This window comes from Opisthocomus hoazin, chromosome 8, assembly GCF_030867145.1.
Source record: "Opisthocomus hoazin isolate bOpiHoa1 chromosome 8, bOpiHoa1.hap1, whole genome shotgun sequence".
Taxonomy (NCBI): Eukaryota; Metazoa; Chordata; class Aves; order Opisthocomiformes; family Opisthocomidae; genus Opisthocomus; species Opisthocomus hoazin.
This window is the reverse complement of record NC_134421.1, coordinates 15,503,971-15,523,012: the sequence shown is the minus strand read 5'-3', so window position 1 is coordinate 15,523,012 and position 19,042 is coordinate 15,503,971.

Genomic DNA, 19,042 nt, shown 5'->3' with positions numbered 1-19,042 from the left:
TGTTGCTAAAGGCTTGAAGGGGAGAGAGAAGAATAACAACGCTAGACAATGCTTCTGTCCCTCGTGCCAACTCCTCTTAATAACTCTGCTGCTGGAGAAAAACAGATTTCTAAGCCACTATGGGATTTCCCCAACTGGTACCCAGATCGCAGCCTTCAGCTCTCTCCCCAGGCCTCTTGCTAAAGATAGAGCCTTCTAAAGACAAGCAGGTTATTAGGCAGAAGCTAAGAGGTGAGAAATAGGAACAGAAAGAAAGGAGATTGGAAGGAAGGAAACCACCAAGCGGGACCTTGGAGGAGAGCATGGGAATTTCAGCTGTGCATTGAACGTGCTGTTCGGGAGCTGCGCAGCGATAGCGGAAAGGGGATGTTGCCTGGACCTGCAGCTCTGGATGTTTTTGTGATTGTAGCCCACCAGTGCCAGAGAGGGTGCCAGCCTATGAGTCAGACTTTGCCTTGGAAGAGGCAAGATCAGGTTGGTTGGCCCCAAACCACTTCTTTTCCTTGTCTTTTTTTTTTTTTTAAGAACACTCCAGAGAAGTTGATATGTTTTCATCTGACAGTTATACTCAATTCCTTACAGCAGATTTTGCCTCTTAATTTCAAGGCTTCCTCTGCCCTTGTTTACAATTGCAGGCTTTTCAGACAGTCCAGGGGTAGGATCAGCAGCTATTTTCATTCGTTTATTTAATTTCTTTTGACTTCAATCCCTGAAAATCCCTACAAAACAGCTGGCTTGCCCTTTTGCACCATAGGCCACCGTGGCTCTACACACTTGAGCACACTTCTGGGGTGGCTGCGAAGGTGAAGGAGGGTGAGTGACTGCTCCATTTGGGAACTGCATGGGCATAGAGAGGCATGGAACATCCATGTGTTCTTCCTTGAGGCACCTGCTAGCAGCTAGTGTCAGAGATGGGATCTCATACTAACTGGGACTTTCTTCTGTCCCAAGTATTGCTCGGCTTATGGCTCCACTGAGGAGGATGTGTTACCATAGACATAAGCAAGGCCAGGAAGAAGAGCAGCATCACAAATGTGCAAATAACTGTGACTGCTCTCACCAGCTGATGCAGGAATTTTTCCTCTAGACTTTCTGCCCAATTACCTGGGAGGTTAAAGGAGTGCAGGTCTGAGCTGTTGTTGCTCAGCTGGCATCGCCTCTTTAAGGCTGTTCCTTGACAACCTGAGATTTTTGTCGCTCCCTGTTTGATCCAGCTTGGACTCCAAGAAAGCTGGGAACTCATCTCTCTCCCTGTTTGACCTGTATGTGATTAATTACAGACCCTGAGAATGGGCTCCTTGCCTATCTCTCATGTTTAAATTGCCTTCCAGGATTTTGCAAGGCTAAAGAGCCTCTTCAGATGTTACATCTGATTGTGCCTCAGTCAAGCCTCCCTTGGTTTTGCTGGGAGCTGCATCTGATTCATAGTAACTTTGAGAACAAATTAAACTGTGTGCTTTGTATGTGGATTTGCTGGCCCTGACCCTTCTGCCGCTGCTTGAGGAGATGGCAGTGTTGATTTAGCAACATAAGTACAACTAAACAGGGCAATTGGATGGGGAGAGATGCTGCTATTCTGAACCTCTGCTTTCCCCATCCCACCCCTAAAAGTGGGGCACAGAGAGAACCTGCAGCTGGTGCCTTTGGCCACGGTGTATCAGGTAGAGGGTATGCCGTGAAATATCCAGCATTTGCACCGGCAGAGAATCCAGCAGCCCCAGTTGTAAGCCAAGGCCGCCTTGTGGTTGGTGCTAGACAGAGAGAAAAATGGTGCCTACCTTGAAGAACTTACAAGCAGAGACAGTGTGGGGAAGGAGGGGAAGGCTTACAGGATCAATGAGACATTATTGTCACATCTAAGGAGAGGGAACAAGATAGTCGTTGGGACAATGAAGGGAAGGGTTCAGGAGCAAAGATCCCTCTCCACCCAGAAATACCACGAAGCAACAGATGTGAAGGAGAGCACATGGGAAGGGAGAGGAGAGGGATGAAGGAAGTGGTTTGGATAAGAGAAAGAACCAGAACAAAATCTACATCCTCTTCATGGCTGTGTTGGCAACTGATGAATGCTGGTCTGAGGAATGGTACTGTGGGGCCTAGGGATTCAACACAAAGAGGGGAAAGCTGGAAAAAAACTGCAAGGCCTGTCTTCCCCTACTCACATGCTCAACACTAGCCTGTGGCTTCTCACTCATGGTTACCCCAGTAGCATAGGAGGAGATGTGGGGCTTGGAAAGAGCATTAACCTCTAGTCTGTGCTGTGTGTCTTCGGAGTGGGGAGACCGCACGTAACTTGGCCTTCATGAACACTCAGAGAAGCAGCAGACTGGAGCAGTGAGCAGGATGGATGTGCTGAAAGGACTCTGCCCCTTCCTCACTACCCCACCTTCCTCACATTACCATCAGCTCTGGCTGGAGTGAGGCTGACTGCAAAGCTGACCAATCTCCCTCCAGTTGTGATGGTGCTTCTTCTGGTCTGCAAGGCAGAATGCTCCTCTCCAGGCTCTTGGACAGGTCTGTTTCCCAAAGGCATGGTGAGGGGTGCAGACAGACAAAGTCTTGCTGCAGCTGGTAGAGTCCATTCCCCCCTCCCTTTCCCCCAGCATTCAGCTAGTGTTTGATGGTGTCTGTTTTTAGCAAAAGTCGCAGAATCAACAGCTGAGCTGATTTTCCAAAGGGACATATAAAACAAACAGCCTGCCATCTGCTCTATTGTCCTGGAATAGCGGCTTAGAGGGTGGGGGGAGAGGGAAGGAGGAGAATGAGGGGAATGAGAAACAGAGGTGGGGGGAGATGGTGGAAAGGAGGGGGAGCTGAAGAGAGGAGAAGGCAGAAATGGAAGGCAGGAAGGTCATTGGAGGGGAGAGGAGTGTGAAGGTGAAGGATGAGGGGGAAGAGGTAGAGAAGGAGGTAAAGAAAAGGGGGAGCTGTGTGAAAGTGGGGGGTGTGGTGATGGTAGAGGATCAGAGACAGGCATAGGGGCGAACAGGGCTTGCTTGGGTTCACCCTGGCTGGATCTGTGTCAGAGCTGTGAGCCACAGGGACAGGCTCTTCCAGCACCCCTGTCCTTGCTGAGCCCAGAGCCTGACTGCAAAAAAACCAAAATGGACTTAGTGGCCTGGATAATCACTCCCCTTCCACCCACACAGCCCTGCCTGCTTGCCTGCTGTACACCCCCCGCTCCGCGTTGGCTCTTATTGAGTGCCGCAGGGCAGGGATTGAACTCCAGGTTTGGCAGCAGAGTAAATAACAGCAACATCGGCCTCTCCAGTCTGAGAGGGAGGAGGGCTGGTTTTAATCAAAGGTAAATAACAGTCGGTATTCTCTGACCCTTAATCTAATTTTCTGGAATTGGAGAATAATGTTCCAACTTAGACACATGACACTGGCCCACAGGACAGGGACAACTACTCAGCCAGCCAGCTGCTGGGCACAGCACAACCAAGGAGAACGGAACTGGGGGAGACGCTACGAGGCAGGTAGTTCATCTTGACTGGCCTGGGACTGTGCTGTTCTGTTCTGTCTCTTCCTGGTGTATTTTCCTTGCTTCAGCCATCCCCAAAGATGGCTGGCAGGCAGCACATCCCCATGAAATGTAGGCTCAGTTGATTTGCTCTCTTGACAGGAGAGTTGGGACCCAGCTAATGCCCCACATCTGCATCCCTGAAGGGCATTTTGCCTTTCATGGTGACCTGGAGAATGGTGATTATGAAGTTGTGTTTGACACATGGTCGTGGCGGGAATCACTCAGGGTTCCTGCTACATGTTAAGTGTGAGTAAGATTTCAGTGTTGGAAAGAAATGTTTGTGTTATTAGTTTGTTAACACAAGGGTCTGTGTGACTGCAGAGTTTGCATTCTGACTTGGTCACATATTAGAATCACAAAGAGTTAAGGACGTGGGGTTATTGAGCTATAGGGAGGTTGTCTAGTCCTGGAGCAGGGCCAGCCACCTTACACCCCTTCTGTCAGAGGTTTCTACAACCGCCTCTTAAAACACATTGCTCTGGTCCAGACTATTGGCATGAGATTGGAAAACCAGGGTGCTGGTAACAAAGCACTGGTACCAGGTTGATCTTTGATGGGAAGCTTTGTTCTGCAAATCTGTCCTGACACTGAATTGTAGCTGCCCATGGAACAACTCTGTCAGGCTCTCGGGCACTGCTTTCTCCTCTGCCGGGCACTTAATTTGCAACTCTGGAACAAAAATGGCCTGGTGAGGCCAGGACATGTTTGGAAAGAGGCAGAGACACATACTAGAGCTGAGGACAGAGGAGGCCAGCTCCCTTCCAGACCTTTCATCTTGCAAAATGACCTGGCAGTCCACAGTAGGGGCTTGAGCTGCTGTGGAGACAGAGCACCTGTCCACGCTGTGGGTGGACCATTGTTTTAAGACCACCTTTCAGACTAAGCCTTTTGTAAGCCTCAAGGCTATGGAGAGAAATGTCCACTCCAAAAGCTGCCTGGTGGTGAATGCGGCCCAACACACACAGCACTTGTGTGGCTGCCAATTCCTGGTCATACAATCTGGACAGATCAGGTGCAGGTGGGACAGCTGAGTCCATCCTCCCATCTCAGTCTCTGCTTTTCCAGTGTGGATGCCGAGAGCCTGGGATCCAGCAGCAGTGAGGACAGAGATCACCCGGACACATGCAAGGCAACACAGCCTAGGAGTACTGAGAGCCTAGCCCGAGGAGGAGTGAAGTCTGTCCTTCAGGGAGGCTAAAATGATGGCTGACCCTTACAATGACCTCGCCAGACAGGTCAGAAATGCAGCTCTAGAGACGCCTGACGTTCGTTCAGCTCCCCAGCCATGGGCACACACTTCACCACAAGTCATCCAGTCCTGCCCGCAGGGTGTCCAGCCCCGCTGCTGAAATTACTGTCAGGAGAAAGGAAGGGGAAAAATATCTCTCCCATCTAGTTGGCTGTGTGTTTCTTTTCCCCTTGCTCGGCTCTCTCCAGGAAGCACACTGCTTTTGTAAATGTTTAAGGCCCGGGAATGGCCCCTACGCCTGTGCCAGGAAGCGGCGGGAGGAGGAGAGGGGCTGCGGGGCCGGGAGGCGGCGGGCTCGGGTCAGCACCCTGGACAGGGACGGGACCTGCCTTGCCTGGCCCTGCCCTGCCTTTCTTTGCCTTCCCCTGCCTTTCTTTGCCTTCCCCTGCCTTCCGCTGGCTTCCCCCGCCTTCCTTAGCCTTCCCCTCCCTTGCTTCGTCTTGCCTTCCTCTCCCTTGCCTTGTGTTTCCTCCCTTTTCCTTCCTTTCGTCTTGGTCCAGGCTGGCGAGCAGCTTCCTGGTATGGCACAGCCCCGCTTTGGCTTGCAAGCTGCACCAGCCCTCTTTTGCTCTTGCTTAAGAACAAATACAGAGTGCTGTGGCTCTGTATGCAGCTGCTCTGAAGCTGTGGCTTAGATCTGGGTTATTTTTTGCAGATAAATCCTCTTTTCTATCAGATTTGACATCAGGCAATCCCTCCAGATCCCTCCCTTTCTCCCTGTCTGACTTCCCCCTTCTCTTCCCTGCCCTGTGTTCTCTTCCCTTGCATCTGTGCCCTTGCGTCTACATGTTTCCCTCCCCTTTTCTTTCCCTATAGCCAGCTCTCTGTGAATATCATTTCATCTGCTCTCTTTCTGCTGCTCTGCATCTCCACATTACACTTTGTGTCTACACTGCCCTCAAATGTGTTTCTTTTACTGCTTTCCTTTCTGTATATGTTTTTTTCACTCCTTCTCCTGGTTGTTTCTCTGTGGTCATTTCCACGGTGCTGTGAGTTTGTCAGAGAGCCCTCTCTGCCCTGGAGTTCTGCATGTTGAGATCAGGTGCAAAACACCTACTAGGCGCCTTTTTTTTGAGACTCTACTACAGCTGAATGAGCTTGGCATCCTCTGCAGGGGACTTCACTGTTTCACACACTGTCCCTTGCCTTCCAGCTGATCTGAGGATGAACTTCCAGGGTGGGGGAGGCAGAAACCAATCACAGAGAAAGAATTAAAGCTACAGGCAGTCTGGGAGAGAGTTGGAGTCACTGGCAGATGGATGGGTAGATTGGGTAGGGCTCTGATAAAAACCATTTTCCATATCTCAGAAGAACTCTGATCTTTGTTTCCCTCATGGTCTGTGCCCACATAGAACAGCCAGCCTAGGAGTGGGGCAGAAGGCTGTAGAGACCTGGAGGAAAAGAAGAAGCTTGCAGAGATTTGTGGTCCGGGCTCGTTCCAGATGTCCTATGTGGATTTCCATTGCTCTGCTCTTCTCCTCAGAGCCCAGCCTGGGTGGCACAGGAAACATTCCTGGTTTCTCCCTGAGAGCTTTGCAAACCCTGAGATGTCTCTGAAGCAGTTCTCCAACAGCGCTGCGAAACACTAGTGATGTGCATTGACTTATTTTATAGGAGCTGGTACCTAATGGGCAAGCAAACAGTCTGTGGGCTTTGCTGCTACTTGGAAGTGATCCAGTTTGCAATAATGGGATCTCAATTTCAGCTGCAGAAAAAAATTTTCATTTACAGGAGCCCAGGGAACTCCCAGCCTGATGTCACTTTAGTTGGCATTTAGCCAGGAGACCATGGAGAAGGGGATCCATGCCAACACCTTAGGCATCTGGATTTGAGTAGTGAAGAGAAAGGAAGGAGGTCTTGGCCACCTTTCACTTTTTTTGGTGCTTTCTAAAACAGGAACTCTTGAGGCAGTGACAGGCCCATCCACAGGTAAACGGACTGTGGCTGTTGGGGATTGAGTAGGTGGGTCTGGAAAAACAGCAGCTGTGTTCCACCTTGTTTGCCCAACAAGCCACAGCATGGCATCCAGAAGAGCTCACAAGCTGTTTGGAAGAGGCAATGGATTTTCTGTCAAGCTGGAGTTGTCTTCTGTAAAGTGACATTTACATTTTTACCAGACAAGTTTTTCTGGCCTGCGATTCTTCCAGCACTTTGGGTTAATAGGAGCAGAGGCTGGCTCCACGTTGTCTGTGACTTGACATTTAGATGACTGTCAGAGGGGGACACAGGGCAGTGGTTTCAGCAGTGTTTATGAAAAACTGAGGGAAGGGAAAGTAAAATTTTTGCTCCATCTTGGACGCTCTCAGTTTACTTTTTATGTTACTCTAACCAAGGCCTGGGAAGAATGATATCCATGCATAGCTCCCTCCCTGGTAGAGATTCAAGACCACAAGCAGTCCCAGTGAGGGTGGCGACACTATATGTTATTCCCATGCTGAAGTCTTTGGATGGACTGCAAGTCAAAGCAATTTCAATGTCCTCTTCCAGTGCAGGACATCACGCTGTTCCACTTGCTGAGGCTGCAGGACACCTTTGGTTGCTTCTTTGAAAACAAACTCCTTTCCCTACATATGTGGGATTTTTTTTGGGTTTTTTGTTTGTTTGTTTGTTTTTTCTGTCACTGTTTTATAACATTTACAAAAGGCAGTTCCTGATGGAAGTGTTCGCAGGGCTCAGCTTCCTGCCCATGACATGTGGGAGGAAGCTGCTGGCTCCAAAACTCATCTGGGACTCCTCTCTGCTCCATCAGCCCCCCTGATACTAGCATCTCTCCCTTATAGCTCCCCAAATACCTCAACACAGCACCCTAATCTCAAAGCCAAGACCTCTCCCTGGATAATAGAGTTTCCATTACCTCTTTCAAATTAAAAATTGCCCTGAACACTAACCAGACCTGGTACTCAGCATTTCTGCAGCACTTGAGCTTGGAAGGAGCCCGATGAGAGCACTGCTAATTAGCTCACACCTTATCTGTCAGGTCAGTGTTATCCCTGCTTGAATGATTTAGGTACCAAAGCACAAAGTGACCAGCTCCAGAGGGACCTGAACTCCTCAGATTGTAATCTTGCTTTCTCCTCTCCTCTGCTGATAGCAAGAAGTCACCTCTGTAGTTCTGGAGCCCAGAGATAGTGTGTCAGGTTTTCTGCTGATGCAAATCAGCACAGATCCACAGGGACTTCAGACCCTCACACTGGGAATCCACCATCAGGTCCAAATCCAGGTGTCCTGGTCACCCAGAACAGGTGAATGGCCAGGATGTTTTGCCCTAGCTCAGTGGAATCATAGACTCGGAGAATCGTTTAGGTTGGAAAGGACCTTTAAGATCATCAAGCCCAACCATTAACCTAACACTGCCAAGTCCACCACTAAACCATGTCCCTAAGTGCCACTCTTTCATAGTGGCCAGACCACCCTCTCCCATCACAGGGTCAGCCATCTGAATGGCACCAAGCCTCAAGGGAGAGACTCTGCTCCTCCTCAGCACCTTTCACTGCACCTCTGATTTTCTTGCCTCTTGGAGCAAAGGAGCAGGAGATGGACTTTTCCTCCCATGGAATTGCAAACATATCCAAAAAAGCCCCTGGGAGTCCCCACCACATCTCCACAGCAACACTCGGTAAGCGCTAGAGGGATGCCTGCACCTCACACCCACCCAACCACCTGCATCTGCAAAGCCAAAAGCTGATTTGCAGACATTTCTGTCTCGGCTTCCCCATCACGCTTGGTCCTCTGGGGCTGTGACCCAGCACCGACAGGACTCCATGCTGCTTGCGGGCTGGCTCGTGTTGTTGCTGGAGCAGTGCCCACCATGGTGGGGGTGTCGGGGCCTGGCGGGGGCAAGCCGAGACCCAACTTTCCAGGGGTACAGGGGGTGTGCAAGGCTTGGACAGTCCAAATAGTCCAGAAATGGGGCCAGCAGAGGGCACTCCGATACCACCGCTCACCCACTGGACCGAGCCCTCGGACCGGGGACGGGGCCACCCCCAAAGCTCTACAGCCCTGCTCGGCTTTATCCCAGGCGTAGGAGGCAACAGGGATCAAGGGCAGCAGCCCGCAGCTCTGCTTTCTTCTCTGTGGGAAGGGGACGGAGTGAACGGGTCAGGAGGCTGCAAGGCAGTGATGTCCCCGGAATGTCCCTGCTACCCCTGCCTGCCTCCATCAGCTCACAGCAGTGCCACCGCTCAGACAGGGATGGTGGATGAAGCGCTGGGTTTTCCCCTCTGAGACGATGGGTGCAGCACGGCTCCGGCGCAGGGCAGCGGAGGGAAGGGACTTTTTGCTCCTTGGAAGGACTGCTCAGCCTTAGGCTCAATGGCTGCGCACTTGTCAGTCCCCAGTGCCTAATGTTGACACGGTCCCTCCTTCCCCAGCTGCCTGTCCTTGTGGTGTCCTTGTCACTCGCATAGACCAGCTCTGGGCATATCCCAGCCAGCCCCACCGCGCAGACAGCCTGCATGAGTGTCACCGGGACTGACTCTCAGGTGGAAGCTGGTCGAGGCTGGTCCCTTGGCAGATGAGCAGATTGCCCTTAACAGAGAGCATAGCAGCCATTTCAGCACTGCTGCTCGTGGCATGTGGTGGCCATGGCAATGGAGACGGGCCTGGTGAAGCCCTGATGGATTGAGGCTTCCTTGCAAGAAGTGCCTGGCAGCAGACTTCTGGAGAATAGTTTTGCAGAGCCCACAGTGCAGCAAAACCTTTCAGATGACTTGCTGGCAAACCTCGCAGGAAGCTGAGGATTGCTGCAGCAAGCACTCTACTGTCGCCCTAACACCTGGAAGCTCTGTATGAACTGCCCAAGGAGTGCCACACGCTGGTGCCGGAGGGATCCCTAGTGCTTCGCTCACAGAAAAAGGGAGCAGCGCGATGCCTCGCAGACATCACGGGGCTGCAGCCACAAAATCAGAGGTGCCTGAACTGGCCTGCCTGTTTCTGCATGAGCTCTGGACACCTTCCCCATCGTAAAGTAGTACGACAGCTACACGGGAAACTGGGATTCCCTGGAGCTCTTGGGGAACGGGTGTCTCCCTGGCTCCTCTGCAGAGACAGCAGGAGCAGAGCACCTTCCTACGTGCTCTGAGAGCCTGAGCGCCTTGCAGTTTTGCTGCAATAAATCTGGAGCAGCTATAAATCTGGAGCAGCTGGCTTAAGTTCCTCCAGGGTTCAGAAGAAAACACATCCAGCCTGATGTGTTTTGTTTGCCCACTCACTGTGTTTCTAATTGGAATGTTTGTAGCTTGGGAAATTGCTTCTCAGACTACAGTACCCAGAGTCCTTCGCTGGAAGCTAGGGATAGCCTGTCAGGGCAAAGCAAAACCCGAACCTCTGAACTGGGTTTTTGCTTCCCTGACCCATGCAGGCAGCAGGAGGTCTTCAGTCAAGCCTGGCCTCCCAGCAGGTGCAATTACTCGGTTCATTGGGAAAAGACTGGTGAGATCAGTGCGTGAGAAATGTGGCTGTGGTTCCCTGTCTTCTCCCAGAGGCCATTTCCAGAGCATGGTCCTAGCAGGCAAGGTCTCCTGAGCCTATTTCTCCTCCATTTTTGCAAAGCCCTGTCCAGAACTTTTTCAAGATAAACCCTGAAGTCCAGTTTGGGAAAGATCACAAGGCAGAAACAACAAGCATAATGAACCATATTTAAAATGATATTTTTTTCTGCCTTTGGAGTTTGGTTAATTTATAATCTATAAAAGTCTCTGCATAATTGTGTCTTGATTAAAATGGTATAATTAGGCGCTCTGGATCTCTCTCCCCTTTCCCTAAGATTATTTCTGTCTAATTGCTTTAATCTGTGTTTTCATGCACCCACTAGAAAATCAAAGCATGCTCCCATGAGGACGCGGGTGAGAGTGAATAAAGCTGACGACTCATTAAGTGCAGCAGAGAGAGGAAACTGCATCTAAATCACCACTACGTTAACGAGGTAAAATAAAAAATCAAAATGAATAAATAACAAAGAGAGTGGATTTAAAAAAAAACCCACAACAAAACAACCTGACATAGATTTTAATAATAATTAATAACGTATTGAATAGCAAATTGTCTGTCATTAAAGCCAACTTCCTCCATTGTTGATAGAGAGCAAAAGGTCTGGGAATTTTGATTCTCTAATTCTGGGGGTGTTTTGTGGAAGGGGCAACTTGTGCAGAATACAGCCCTGCTATGGACAGAATAAAGTCCACTGAGCAATAATTGAAGAACTTGGATAGGAAAGTGTCAGTCCAATCCAGCTACTTAAGAGCAGTGGCACATTTAGCCTGGCATGGAGTGAGAACTGGATGAAACTCCAGGGAGACCAGCACTTGTGGTGTTCTTGGCCCTCAAGAGTTGACGAAGTCTGTCTGCTGCCCCAAGATGAGAACAACTTCATCTCTCCCTTCCGAGTGATTTTCTGGCTTGTTATCAGTGATGTTCAGGCTAGAGACTCTGCCAGCTAGCCCCAGTAACCTACAAACAGGTCACTTATTTTCTCCCAGGTAAGAAATCGGGAAAACAAGATATTTTAAAAAAGCTTCTGGCTATGTGTATGGTTTGTTAACATCTGCTTTAGTCCCTTGAGAAGTCCAAGGCAGTGCTGTCCTCTTGTCTCTCATTGCAGGGGAGACTAACCATGCTGTTTGCTATTTGCCCAGCTCAAGTACAAATTCCCACACATTGCAGTGTAGAGAGGCTCAGTTTTACCCCAGATATGATTGAAAAACTTTGTCACCAAACTGTGCACAGCACTGATTCTTTTCAGCAGTGCTAAGCAGCCCAGGCAGGGCACTGTATGGCGGCAGCTACGTTGCTCTGGGATCTGGAGATCTGCGCTGTGTGGCACAGATGTGGCCCATGCCAGGGTTGGTGATCCAACTGCCCAGACCTTGGGTGAGAACCATGATTTTTTCTCCAGTCATCAGTGACCACATGATTTGCTCTTAACCCACCCGTTCCCTCTTCTTTAGTATGGGATATCATGGAAATGTGCATTCAGGTGTGGTTCTGTAAGTGTCCTCAGCCAGTCACCTTTGCCAAAATTGGTCAGTCTCCGTCTGCTTATGACCTTCATACTCCTTGCTGTACGGCAGTTCACACTTTTATTTGTCATAGATAAACAGGTTTTGGAAAGTGAAGGCAAAAGGCATGTGAGCATGGCAAGGAAAGCCAGGAAGAGCATTGCTTGACCTGCTTGACCTGCACTGCTTGGGTAAGAGCTGTTGTCTCAGCAGAAACTCGTTCCAGCAGTATCGCCTGGACCCCAGTTTCAGGCCAAACCTTCTCCCTGACTGAGGGAACACTTTGCCCCTGCTCCATCAAGTGGGCTTTTCAGTACAGGGTTAGGGGCACGTATTTAAATGCACTGCTAGGTCACTGCCCGACAAGGCCTTTTGGTCCCCCAGAGTTTCCCTGTCATCATCTCTTGAGGACCAAGCAGGGACTGAGGCTTGATGGTCACGTCAGCATGGCAGCTGACAGGATAATACTGAAAAAGAAAGAGGATCAGCTGCTTGTAGCCCTTGAGTTCAAGAAGAGACTAATCTAATTAAGGGGAGACCACTATCAAATTACCAGCTCTCTTTTAATGTAGCCATTTTAAGTGGTTTGGTGTATTTATAGTAGGCAAGTTAGGGAGGGCTTCTCTCTCTCGAGGTTATACTTATGTGTAAGGGAGAGATGTATAATGTTCAGACACCTGCTTTGAATTAGTTCCCAGCCCCAGCCTAGAAAACACTTTGCACAAGATTTAAGACACCAAAATCTGATCCCAGCTAGCCTCTCCCTGTGCCTGTGAAGGGAGTGTTTGTGTGGGTTGTTTCTGAATCTTGCCCTAAGCCAGCAGCACAGAAGTTTCCTTTTGGAATTAAGCTCTCCTTAAAGCAGAAGTATCTTGTGCAACTATCTCAGGTCAGTCGACAGCCTTGAAAGGTCAAGAGAAGGAGTTGGCTTGCCAGGGGCAGAAATCAGTGGCCCATTTTCTGCTGAACTTTGATGGGAGTGGGATGGACGTGTCACTATTGGTTAGAGAGTGAGTGGAGAAGCTCTCAGCCCCACAGCCTGGTGTGGGTTGCTGGTTGATGGAGTGCCCCTGATTTATCTTCCCCTGATTAGTGTCTCTGACAGCCTGCAGCCCTCTCCACTACTCTCCCTGTAATTCCATCTCTGGGGGAGTTCCTGTGCAGGATCTGTGTCAGATGATCCCCCAGGCTCGAAGGAGGGAGGAGGTGGGAAATGCTCATTAGGAGCTGTTTCCATGCATAACAACAGTAATAATCCCTAGCCCTTTATCTAAAGCTTTTACAAATGTTAATTCATTAACCTCTCACAATCACGCTCCCAGGTGAGGATTATTATCCACAGGATTGGACAGATGGGGGAAGCTGTGACATGGAGCACCCAGCCTGAGGCTGTGGGACAAGGCAGTCAGATGCCACCAGGTCCTCCCTTGCCCTCCCAAAACTTGTCTCCCCTCTCTCGGTAAGGGCTGGGCTGGCTTCTTCAGGTCACTCTGTCTCTGATAAGAAGACACCTTGTTGGTAATGTTTGCTGTTTGTCTCTGTCTCCAAAATAGCCTTTCAAGATGACTTGGGCCACCGAGCCTTGTGCCTCTGTGCCACTGTAGACTGTCACCATGGGAGGGCTCGGCCTGCATCGCACAGAGGCCATGGTACTGACCTTTCTTGAGGTGCCGAGCCCCCCAGTGTGTTTCTGTGTCTGTCAGGTCACTACCTATATTATTTTTCGTAAGCAGAGAGTAAAAAGGAAGGGGGGTGGGCAGGGAAGAGAAACTTAGAGAAGGGGAACAAGGTAGAAGACCTAGAAATAAGAGACTTCTTGTCTCCTTCATCATCCCCATCTTCCTTACAGCTGGGATTTCTTCTGCTCTTAATGATGTCTCTCATTCCTGATGTGAAAGATTAAAAACCAAGAGATTAAAAGATTACACAAAGTGGATGAGATGGACTTTGCTACCTCTCTCCCTCTTGCTGGGACATACCTCTGGGATACCTCTCTCCTGCTTTTCCCATCTTCCTTCCCTTCCCTCCTTTTCCCCTCCCACCCCTTGATCTTTACAGATCAAAAGGCCCTCACCTTCTGATGGTTTGAGCCATTCTGGCTGTCTTCCAGGCCACTCTCTGATCCTCGCTCAAGGGCAGGTAGAGAGAGAAAGGATATGTGTGAGCCTGGGGGACCCACTGACATAATGTCCTAGCTGTCCATCTTCAGTAAATCCATCATTTCTTCTCTGAGGAACCCTTCTTCCCCAGGCAGTCTATACTGTTGGAGAGCTCTGTGACAAGGCAGGAAAAAGCTCCAAGGTATCCTGAACCCATTGCAATGAATGTACCCCCCGTGGTGATGTGAAACGCCTCTTGGGAGGTGAGCATGTGGGAAGAAGGCTGGAGCAGACCAAACTGGCAGTGGGTTCCCTTGGCTATTCCTTCTCTTGCATGGCAGGTGCCAGCACAGGTGAGTGATCCCCTGAGTAGATCTTCAGCTCTGACAAAGGCAGTTTTCAGCAGTGAGTCTGATAGAGCAAAGATTTGCTCCTGTTCACTCCCAAGGTGTTGGGAGTATGGAGAGGAACATGTCTGTTGCACTTTAGGTTGGTCCTTCTCTTCTCTTCTCTTCCTCAGGACACCAGTTACTCCAAACTGCCTGCTACTAATGGGGCCTTTGAGTGCTTGAGGTGTCCCACTGTGGTTCCAGACCAGGGCTGGAAAACCCAATGCCTTTCTGCCCTTGAATTTTACTGCTCCCTCCTTGGTTGAGTTCACTGTCACTCTTCTTGGTGGCACAATAACCCACAGAGTTAGGACTCAGCCTGGCTCCCCCTGGACGATGTCTACGATATCCACAGCCTGGAGAGGGAAGAAGGTTGATTCCATGACTGGAGGTGCTACCTTATTGCAGGAGAACCTCCTAGCTGTGCCATGGTCAGAAACCTCTCAGCCTGATGGAGACAGCAGTGTACAGCCCTTGCCTCCTCCTCTAGGTCCACAGCTATTAGAGGAGAATCTGGAAGCGCTTCCATCCTGGAGGCTGTAAGCAGGTTAATGTCCAATGCGCTCACGGGATGTTATTTCCAAACATGCTGCCCTTTGTAATGAAAAACGGGCCCCTCTCCATTCAACAAAGAATGAGGTATTGGCATAACGGTGCAGGAACCGTTCATGCTACGTAGCTCTTACGCAGTACTTGCCATCTCCCACAGCCATTGCAATGGGAAGCTCGCCATGTAGAAGGAGCCTCATGTTTTTATTCCTGACAGCTGTCAGTCCAGGAAAACAATCCCTTCCCTCCCTTCTCCCACAGTCCTAAAGCCAAGCTAGGAGGCTGGGAGCACGCGAGCAAGGAAGGAAATCTGCCAACTTCGTCTTTCTCCGTCTCGCTCTCTCTTTAGCTGCCTGCGAGGGAAGTTGCAGGAAAATAATGAAATAAAAGCCAAGGCCCAGAGAAAGCTGATTCATCCACAGCCCAGGGCCAGCGGCCGGCTCCAAGCAGAGCTGTAAAATCAATCTGTCACTGCTCACCGCAGTATAGATCAGCGGAGAGATTCTGACTGCAGTGAGGGCAGAGCCCAGCCTTCTCCCGGGGCCCGTTTTCCCCAGCCGTGGGACCTGGTTGTACCCCTGGGGAAGACGGGCAGACAGGCATGGGAAGAGGCAGAAGGGCTGATCTGCTGGCTCTGCGAGCTGGAAACGCTCCCAGCGAGACTCCCTTCCCTGGCGGCATGCACCGAAGGCAGCGCAGGCAGACTGCGTGGCTGCCTTCCCTGCCTGACTCTTCCCTCCTCACACGGGCGAATGGCACAAGGGCCAGGAGATGGGGGAGAGGGGGGAAGGGCTCTCCGCTCACAGCCCCTGCTCCATAAAGGTACCGTCCACGCTGAGCATTACCTCCAGTATTCCCCAGCCTGTGCGCAGAGGGTTAAAAATCAGCTCTATCATCACCTTTATGACTCCCAGATTCTGGGCTATTCTGAGACTTAACAGCTCCCTGGCATACGCTGGAATAACGCTAGGGGATTGCTCTAATAAGGTCAGCTCCCTTGTTCACCCCAACAGCATCTCCAGTCTCAGAGGATGTAGCAGCCCAGCAGAGCAGCAGCTGAGCAGAAAGGTGTAAACCAAGACAGCTCTCAGGGCTTTTTCTATCCCTGTTAAGGAGGCAGAGGGGTCAGGCCTGGGTGGAGAGTGGTGGTCTCAGAGGCATCGGCACAAAAGAGTAAGATGGTTTTTCTTCTGTAGTCCTGGACGTAGAGAATGAGGCACCTCTGCAGCTGACTTAGAGTATCTATGACGTCCTTAGGAGTTTTTTTCTTGGTGAAGTGTGTGGGTTTTTTTGTTTTTTTTTTTTAACTTGTGAAGTAACAAACAACAGAGTCTTTCCAGGGCTTTTGACAAGGTCATATCCTCTGCAAAATAAACATGGGGATGAGCTTCTGTACCCTCTAGATGATCACCTGCAGTGGGATGAATAAACATTGGGGGCCTGGCTTCGAATCAGATCAAGGACCCAAATGTCCCACACTGCTGGGGATGTGGTGCTTGCTTCTACTTGTCTTTTGTGGCAGTTCTCTTCTGATGGATCCTGGATCAGTGGGAGTATGAGCAAGTACCATTTGACCCCCGCGGGCCCTGGCAGCATAAGGATCCTGCCCCATCACTTCTGAGTCCAGAACGGATCTGTGCCAGCAGGAGAGCCTCGGGGAGACTCATCCCTAACAGACTGCAAGATGATCCTGGAGGAACTCAAGCAGGAGCAAATTCTGCATTAATTTGGAGTTCGAAGCCTTTTCTCCTACTTCAACACCCTCCAAGGTTAGGTAGTATCTGTCCTTGGAGGAGATAAATAAAGATGGAAGCAAGTCTCTGTTCCTTTAGCTTTTAGCTTCTAAAGAGCTTGGAGGAAAAACCCCATGGTCAGAACCCCCCAAAATGATAAAGGCAAGGAAACTAGAGTCTCTGGCTGCCAAGACAAGCTTTCTTCTCCTCTCATCCCAGGTGGACTGAGTAGCTTTGACATTTAATCCACTTGGAACAGACATCTACAGATGGTCCAAGGAACATCCAGGAGCATCCTCAGAGCTGCTCACCTCTTGTCTCTCTGAGGAGTGTGTGTGTGTGTGTCTGTATGTGTGTGTATCTGCATGTGTTTTTCCTGCTTGGGTTTGCAGATTTGGAGTAAAGGAGGATGCAACAAGGTTACTATGTGTCATTTTCAACAGGGCTGATGACCTCATGTGTTTGTACGTGGTGGACCCACTTGTTTCTTTGTGCCATCTAAGTGGTGTGTGTGATGCCTGGGGCTAGTTTTGTAGGTGGGTCCTTTGCACTTGTTGCTTGTGTTTTGAGGGAGGCAACTCACTCCTGTAGGGCTACTGATTATTTGCCCCCCGTGTATGGTGTTTGTGAGTTTGGTGTCCTGCCCCCGAGGCTGTTGCACGCACCTGAGAAGGCTAGAGGCAAACCCATACTTGCTGGGTTTGGATTTGGGTGAGGTTATTTCTCTCCCAACAGAGAGAAAAATATGCAGGGGGGTCAGAGGAGATCACTACCCCCCTATAGATCTGCAGGTGTGAGAGAGATGGGGTAATTACTTTGTTCTGTCCTTCTACAATAACTAGCAGGATGAGGAGGTGGCCCACAGGTGGGCTTCTTTAGCCGCAACTGGATGTCACAATTCAATGCATTTAATAATAGTGCAGCTTGCAGTGGGGTGCGTGTGGCCGAGTAATTACTCTGCAGTTCTTGGACTGCATGAAGAAAGTCATTAATTTCCCATCAGAGGTTACATGCGCTTGTATGTCTGTACCTGTGCGCACGTGTGTGCTGTGGGTGGCAGGGTTGGGCGTCTGTTTTCCTAGAAGCTGTTGCAAGCATGTTGATACTTACGCCGAGGGGAACGTCTTCACCCAGCTGTTGCGTGTGTGTACGTTTGTGTGAGGCGGGGGTGCAGGCGGTGGTTGCTCAGCTGCACGTGGAGGTTTCAGAGCATTTCCATTTGTTCTTGCAACCTCTGTGTGTGCCCCTGTGAGGGACACAGTCGACAGGCACGTGTAGGTGTGAATTGGTCATGAGTAAATGTAGATGTTGGGGCAAGTTTCTAACATCAGAGCAGCCAGGGGCCAGAACAGCCTCTGAGCAGGGAGCAAACTGTCTCACAGCGCTAGGATGGACCTTGAGACATTGCTGAGCAAGATTAGATGATGTGGTTGCCTGGAATAGCAGGAGACTGGATTGCACATCCCAGGAAGCCAGCTCCCATCCAATGTCCTATGTTCCCAAGTTTCTTTGCAGCTGTTGCATGTCTGCGTGTGTCCGAGCGAGACAGGCAGTCCCTCCACAGCTGCGGTGAGTGCGAGGGATGCATCGCGTCCCTTCAGTCGTGGTCTGTGTGTCTGTGTGTCCGTACAGGGATTATCTATGTCTAGCTGTCATGTATGTTCATGCTTTCTGTGAAGGGGCTGGGGAGTGGTTTCCAAAGTGTCACCCTGTGCTTGGTAAGGTGGTTTCCTAGAAGGTGTTGCCTTTGCGCGATATTTGGAGGCTGTGCCGTGGCTGGGTCCCCAGCACCTGGTGCACATGGATGTTCGTTTCTGCCTGTAGGCAAGATCTCCATCAGTGGTGGCATGTGTGGGTTTGGGCGTAGGGAGGTGGAAGGTCTTCCAGGAAGCTGTTGCATGTCCATGAGGGTATGTGGTCACAGGTGATCCCTGAGCAGCCGTTGCACTTCTGTGTGTGGTGATTTGAGGAGGTGTGTGAAAGACAGTCACATGTGTGTGTTTGTGTGTGGGTGAAAGGTTCCCCCTACCTCCTGTTGCATTTTTATGTGCCAATTTTCTTAGCAAATACCACAGGGGCATGTCTCAAGGTGTAGTTTCCCATGGCTGCTGCAGATACCTGTATCAGCAGGTGTTGCATGCATACATGTGTGTCTGTAGCTCCTCAGGAGCTGTAGCTTGTACTTGTGTCGTTCCTAGAAGCTGTTTTATTTCCATGTGGGTGACTTGAGTCTGAGAAGCTATAGCCTCTGTGTGTGTGCGTGTGATATTCCCCAGCAGCTGGTGCTTGTGTGTGTTCCTGGGAAGCTGTTGCATGTTGTGTTGAGCTCTTCGGCAGCTGTTGTAAGGAAATTGTGTGTGCATGTGTGTGTGTAGCTCCCCAGCAGCTGTTGCTCGTGTGCATGTGTGTTTTCGGAGGTGTGCAGTTCCCCAGCAGCTGTTGCATTCGTGCTCATGTCTCCGGTGGAGGCCCACCCCTTTCTGCCTGCACCGGAGCGGTGGC